General features: G+C 42.4%; 1 pseudogene; it reads right to left on the bottom strand.

Moving 5' to 3' along the window:
- Nucleotides 1-628: 628 nt before the first annotated feature.
- On the bottom strand, nt 629-747 carry LOC134937684 (5S ribosomal RNA; annotated as a pseudogene).
- Between the last annotated feature and the right edge of the window lie 6486 nt (nt 748-7233).

The raw sequence follows: 7233 nt of genomic DNA, 5'->3' as shown, positions 1-7233 counted from the left end.
AGATAATTCAAGATAAATATGTTAATACCCAACCTGGACGATATGATGGAACGTATTATTCCTATTATATCCACTGGGTGGTGCGCCCAGAGTCAGAGGTAAGTACATAGGTAACCAAAACAGAGAGAAAGAAGACTTTCGTGTGGGCGCACTCTCATTCTTTAGGTAAATATTTTACATAGATTTAGAAGGGAGATGAAAATTAAAAAATAACTTTTATATACTTTCCAGTTAAAATTAGTATCCCACTGACAATATGACAAAATTCATATTAGGTAGGAATTGTGTAGAAAATTAAGAGATGTTCTGGTCTGTCTCTTAGAAGAGAGGATTAAAATATGTAGACACAGCAGTACTACATCTGTTTTATATTGACCAGCAAAGATAAATCTGTATTGCTGAGACCCAAATGGGTCATTGAACACTCGGGGAAACCTAAACACCTGTTTGTATGTTCATATGGACCTCGAAAAATTGGTGGTAACAATGCTATTTGGTTACAGACAAATCTTAAGAAGATCTAACATATAAATTGGCTGTATTGTCGCCAGTACATTGGTGGGAAGGAAGAAAGTGGTGACCCTGCTGTTAGCGTTTGGCTTGAATCACGCATCCATATGTCTAAATATCTCTACAACACTTGGTATTCCCTGGGGTTCTCCCTCCCAAGTACTGACCCAGCCCTTTACCATTTGGCTTACAAGATCAGATGAGATCGGGCATTAGCGGTATGGTGTGGTTGTAGGGATTGAACTGATTCACCACAACACTAATGACAGTGCACCTAGGTAGAAGGAAAAGTTGGTTAAGGGAACCACAAAGTGTGGGTTCAGAATACACCCCAGGTATAGAAAGACAGTGGATCTGCTGTCTGCGTTAGGCAGGTATTACCTGGATCGCAGATGAGAGTCCACTTGAAGAATTTAGGAGGGAAAGAATTAATGCAGGGTTAAAGAGATATCATAGAGGAAAATCCCTTTATTGGAGAGCCCAATGAACTGAAAATAAACTCTGCAATATGTTTAAATTGCTCCTGATAGATGTATCGGTCAGGTTTATATGTAAACCAAGTGCAGTGATATTTACGCTTTGTATTTAATTGTTAGGGTAATGATTGGTTGAATACTCAGTCTTACTTTACCCAATAATGCACTTAATGAAAATGATTGCTCAGATATACAGTCGGGCCGCAGATACCCAAATGGTACAATCTATTCATATAGTCATATTATTGATGGGTCAGAATGGCATTTATCAGAGAGAGATATAAATAGTTCATGTAGTAGTTAACTAACCTAGAATATCCCTAATTGTAGGTAAGTAGCTATAGTGTGTGCAAATAAAGACTGCAAGTTGTTACCACTGTCAAAGTCAGAAAAATATCTCTATACACACTGCCATATTTGCACCTCATACACGTCCGCGCTGCGCATGCGTACGCTCTCCCGTGCGTGCGCATACTCACAGTCGCGGGCACCCGCAGGCGCACGGTATGCGTATTTACGGTAGAGTTTATGTGATCGTAGCGTGCGACTCAATCGTTACATATTTTAACTATATAATGTATTTTGTAGATCATGGTCCCTTTGATAGATTCTGAAAGTTTAGTTAATATAGCATGTTCCTGGACAGAGGGATCCCTCTTTGTATTGTACGAAGGGTCTAACAGGAGTCATACAGTGGTGTTTAGTACCCATCGGAAGAGTATTTAATTAGCAATATTCGGTGTTGGTTTGGAGCAGATTAATCGCTCGTGCGAATAGTTATGGACATAAGAAGTTTATGTCCATTTACTATTATTTGCTCTTACTTAGCCATGCGGCGGGAAACCCAGTATCCCACCCACCTGAGCTGTTGGAAATCGTCACAGCCCACCTGTATTAATCAATCCTATGACCTTTTGTTATAATGCGAAGCCGAATTCCTGTGTCCAATGAACAATGAGATTGTAGGGACCATTGAATTGTATTGTGTGTGGGGCATAAATAGACAAGCCGATCACATCCAGCTCACTCTTCAACGGTTATCATTGCTGAAAATCGGAAGCTGGATGTCCAGAGGCGCATGCGATCATTCCCCTTGTGCGTAAGTGTTTCTCCGCAACCATATTGTTCTTACTGTTATTGTGAGCCATTTCTCTATTTCTCTCTCTTCTCCTCTTTCTTTCTTATTTTCCCTTAAAACATAATTGTATTGTATTGTATTTCCTGTGTAGTTATCTGGTTAGGTAGTCTATGTTATATTGTAGTGTATGACTTGTATTGTGTTAATTCTTTTGCAAGTATATCATTCATAATATATATATATATATTAGGCGTTGGACCCTAAGCCCAGGTATCTGTGTATTTCTTGTAGTGTTAAGTATTCACAGAGCTTCGGTGACGCCCAAACAGCTTTTAAGTTAATAAGGTTACACTAGGTTGCATCTACACCCTATCTCTACACTAAGGCTTTACAGCATATTACATTGTTTATGGTTTAGATATAAAGGTTTAACATTGTGAGCGTCAGCGCCGCTGGTGATCTCCTCGTGGTCCCGAGCGTCCGCTACGCTATAGCGAATCATTACGTTAGACGGCAGCCAATAGCGTGCCTGCCTGTGATCTCTTGGCCGTGAGCGAACGTGACGCTTGAGCGTCTCGACTACGGCTAAGCGATTGCTACGCAACGAGCGTACCCTTACGGTACTCCATACGTTAATAACGTACAGTGTTCTTAGACCTCATAAAGGGTTTTATATAAGATAAATATTTAGCTTTATCAATTGGCGGCTCGCCCGTCCTTCACATATCTGCACTAGGTAGATACAGCAGACATTATCCATCAGCAAAGGGCGGGAGGTCATATTCCTCGTAGTGCTGTTTGGATAAGCGTCTGCTTCACTTAGTAAAGGGTGCTGAAGGAATCCGGGACCGGAGGTAAGAACAAAACGATAGTGTCTTTTTAAAACTGTTTATTTCTGTCTTGCGTACACACGCACGCATATCTGCATTTCTTTTCATTCGTGTATTTTCATATATCACTCTCCTGTTTGCCATTGTATAATTGATAAACGTACTAAGAGAGATTTGCCGCTATTTCATAGTTAAAGAGTAAAGGTAATACAGTTAAGGTATAGAAATACACACAGCTCTACCTAAAGGTAAAAGGAGAGATTGGTGTGGTGTGCGGTAGATGATCGAGGATCATCTACATTGATAAACGTGTTAGTTGTGTTACGGTGGACAAAGACTGGTGTACACGTGTCTCTAACAAAGGGAGAGACTCGCGTACGCAAAGGGCCGACGCACGCAGCGTAAATTACGCAACGGAGCGTCTGGGTACGCCCACGTAACTCAAGTCACACGATAGTGTTGATTTTTAAGTAGCGCAACAAGCGATAAATAGCGCAACAAGCGATACGTAGCGCAAATCTATTTTAAATTCGAAATTTAAATTAACAGATCCTTCTCCTAATTTGTAACACATCTGGTCTAAAGAGAAATTTCTGCGCAGAAATAGAAATAGAAACAAAAGTGTATATGTGGTGAGTGAGTGTTTGTTTTTACAATTTTGAGGATTGAACCAAAAGAAATCATCGAGTTCTCGTGAGGTACATACGTGTAAGTGACATGCACGGTGGCTAGGGAGGCATCCTTGGTTAAACATAAAATTTGAGCATTAGAGTATAGCAGACCAGGAGGTCATACTGTAGCAGACCAGGAGGTCATAACAGACCAGGAGGTCTAGGTACAGCAGACAAGGAAGTCCACTATAGAGTCCACAGGCACAACACCAAAAAAAAAAAAAAGGGTTGGTGCAACACCCATATAGGCCATACAAGCTCTTGCTGAAGGAATTCGCAGCCGCAATTTTCGATTCCGCTGGTCGCTCCGTACATAAGATTAGTTGCTTATGTGCTGAACGATTGTACCGCACGTAATTGTGTGCATTAGTAAACCTGACCGGTACTATTTGTGTACGAAGGTCATAAACGCTATTTGTACATTCTAACGTGATTTGTGTAATTTTTTATTTTTTCAAAAAGGGAAGTTCGCTGGTCACTCAGGAACTATCTGACAACCACACCTTTACTGGAAAGGGTTAATGCTCTGCGGATCACACTCACATGTTCCAGTAAACAAAGGTTAATAGGGGCCCTGGGTCGAGTACGCCAGCACTATATCAGTGTGATCAGGTCGTATTGGTCGGCGTGGGCGAGTGAGTGAGGTGCTCGGTAAACTTCACCGTCAACCTATCGTGAATATCTTGGTTTTTTGTAAGGTTCCGTAACACCTGCAAATTATGGGGGCCAGTTGTTCAGGAAGGGGGCGATCAACCTCGGTTCGGGTTGATTCTATAAACCGACCAGTCGGGTCGGCAAGGTACGTAATGTGTGAAAAGTACGGAAGTCACACAGAAGTGATGAATGGGAGAGAATGACAGTACATGACGGGGAGAAATTCCCAAGAGTAGGTAGCTTCAGCACAGAAGTGTTAACGAATTTAAGGAGAAGGATATGTCTCATTAAATCAGCAAAGAGACGAATCAAGCATTATGATTATTTGCAGTTGTGGCAACAGGAGGGTGACATACAGAGAGGATTGGCTCAGGCGGCGGGATCTGGCTCGATCAGGAAACTGATAGCCACGGCCCCACCGCCACCATACATATCAGGAGAGAAATTGGTTGCGGAGAATGACGCACTAAGGTGTAACAAACAAACACTTAGCAACTGTGTAAATGTTAAAGATAATGTTAACCAATTAACCAATGCAAGTATTAACCCGTGCAAGTTGTACCCTGTTTTGAACTTTCCCCAGGAGTGTGATCAAGAGGACGAATCGGCAACAATATCAGCGCTCTCTCTAGCAGCCACCATATCAGAAACAACAGTAGGCACGGCCCAACCCATAAGATTAGTAACAAAGCCCCCTAGCGGAGGGACAGGTGAGGTCGTATCAATGGGTAAGTACGGCACCATACACTATGCTGAAACTATTTCACCACAAACTGCAGAATCTACACAGAATGATGTTGTTAGAATTAATCCTGTTAAGGTAATAGTAGCGCCAAATGGGAAAACGGACACTTCAGGAGTCACTCCTGTTAGGAATATCGCCATGTATAGCCCGTTTACCCGAATGGAATTAAGGACCATAGTGTCTGAATTCCCTGACCCTAGAAAAGATTTAGTTGCTAGCCAAAAATACATCAGAGACCTAGGAAACACTTTAGAGCCCAATAATAAAGATTGGCAAGTACTGCTAAGAGCTTGTTTACCCTCCAATGTCGACGCAACTCAATTTTTAGCTGACTGTGGTTTAGATCAGGATGTACCTCTTACAGATGTGTACAACAAAGATAATGTAAAAAGAATAAGCTTACAGTTAAAGGAGTATTTCCCAGCGGTAGTTAAATGGAACAAGATATTCTCCATTAAACAAAAGGAGTCAGAAACAGCTGCAGAGTATTTTCACAGAGCATTATCAGAGATGGCAAAATACACAGGCATAGAGGACATTAAAACAAACATAAACCATCGAGAAGTAGCAGTATCGGTACTGATGGATGGTTTAAAAGAGTCATTAAAGACTAGGGTACAGACCACACAACCATGTTGGCGAGGTCTGTCTGTGGCTACTTTGAGAGAGGCTGCTATTGATCACGACCGGAATATCACCAGACACAGGGAGTCACAAGGTGATAAGTTAATGTCAGTAAGTATACAGGCCCTGACCACAAAACAGCCTGTGTTAATATCACCAAACCCTGTGGGTAAGTCAAATGTGGTAACATGTTATTTTTGTCACAAACAAGGACACTTTGCACGAGACTGTAGATCGAGAAATGTACAAAAATCTTATCAACCCCCTAGACAACGACACGACCCACGACATTGGGATCAGGGTCCACAGAGACGGAGTTATGAGCCACATACAGGGGAAACAAAAAGATACCCCCCGAACAGAGACTGGCACGCCTCTGGTAGTTCCCAGCTAACTCCCTCACAAGTAGTTGCTGCCAGCGGGATTCAGGGAGGTCACCATACCCAATAGGGGTGTGGCCATACCTGTAATCTGCAGCCAGTAAAATTGATTGCAAGCCTTGGAAGTGAACCCGAAGTTGCAATTAATGTAGCTGGTAAATCATTAAACTTTCTTGTAGATACGGGGGCGGCCAAATCAGTGATAAATTCGACAGTGGGCATGAGAACCACTGGTAGGACAATTCCAGCCATGGGAGTAACAGGAGTAGTCCAGCATTACCCTGCTAGCAAGCCAGCCGAGATTACAATAGGGCCATTACATACCAAGCATTCCTTTTTGCTGGCTGCATCGGCACCGACCAATCTCCTGGGAAGAGACTTACTGTGTAAAATGGGGTGCGTCATTTATTGTACTCCTGAAGGTGTATTCTTGGACATACCTGAGAATCACGCTCAGGAAGTGCGAGACATGTTAGACTCCCCATCAAAATTAATGTCACATACCATTATGACAAATAGGACTCCCTCCAAGTAGAAGAAATGACATCTCAGATACCAGAGTCACTTTGGACTAAAGATGGACAGGACACTGGATTAATGGCAAACGTAGCTCCGGTAGTTGTACAAGTAAAAGATGGTAGGATAGCTCCAAAAATCCCACAGTACCCTCTGAAGCCAGAGGTGGAGTTAGGAGTTTACCCAGTAATAGAGCGCTTGTTACAACAGGGCATTCTGGTAAGAACGTCCAGCACTGCCAATAGTCCCATCTTCCCTGTGAAAAAGAGTGGGGGGAGGGGTTACCGGCTAGTGCAGGATCTAAGGGGGATTAACAAAATAGTTGAGAGTCAGTTCCCCGTAGTGCCAAATCCAGCTGTCATCCTAATGCAAATCCCTCCCACTGCGAAATTTTTCACTGTTATTGACCTCTGCTCCGCTTTCTTTTCGGTACCTCTGCACCCTGACAGCCAATATTTGTTTGCATTTACATACAGAGGAGTCCAATACACATGGACTCGATTACCACAAGGATTCATAGATAGTCCAAGTATATTTTCCCAGGCTTTGCATGATTGTTTACAGTCTTTCCAACCAGTGAGTGGATCAGTATTAATACAGTACGTGGATGATCTACTACTGTGTTCTGATTCATTGGAAGCATCCCTGAAGGATACGAAACAGCTCCTGTTTCATCTTTCAGACACAGGACACAAGGTTTCCAAAGACAAGTTGCAATTATGCCAAACTAAGGTAAAATATTTGGGACA

This window comes from Pseudophryne corroboree, chromosome 6 (assembly GCF_028390025.1).
Source record: "Pseudophryne corroboree isolate aPseCor3 chromosome 6, aPseCor3.hap2, whole genome shotgun sequence".
NCBI classification, from domain to species: domain Eukaryota; kingdom Metazoa; phylum Chordata; class Amphibia; order Anura; family Myobatrachidae; genus Pseudophryne; species Pseudophryne corroboree.
This window is presented reverse-complemented; position numbering and strand designations above follow the sequence as displayed.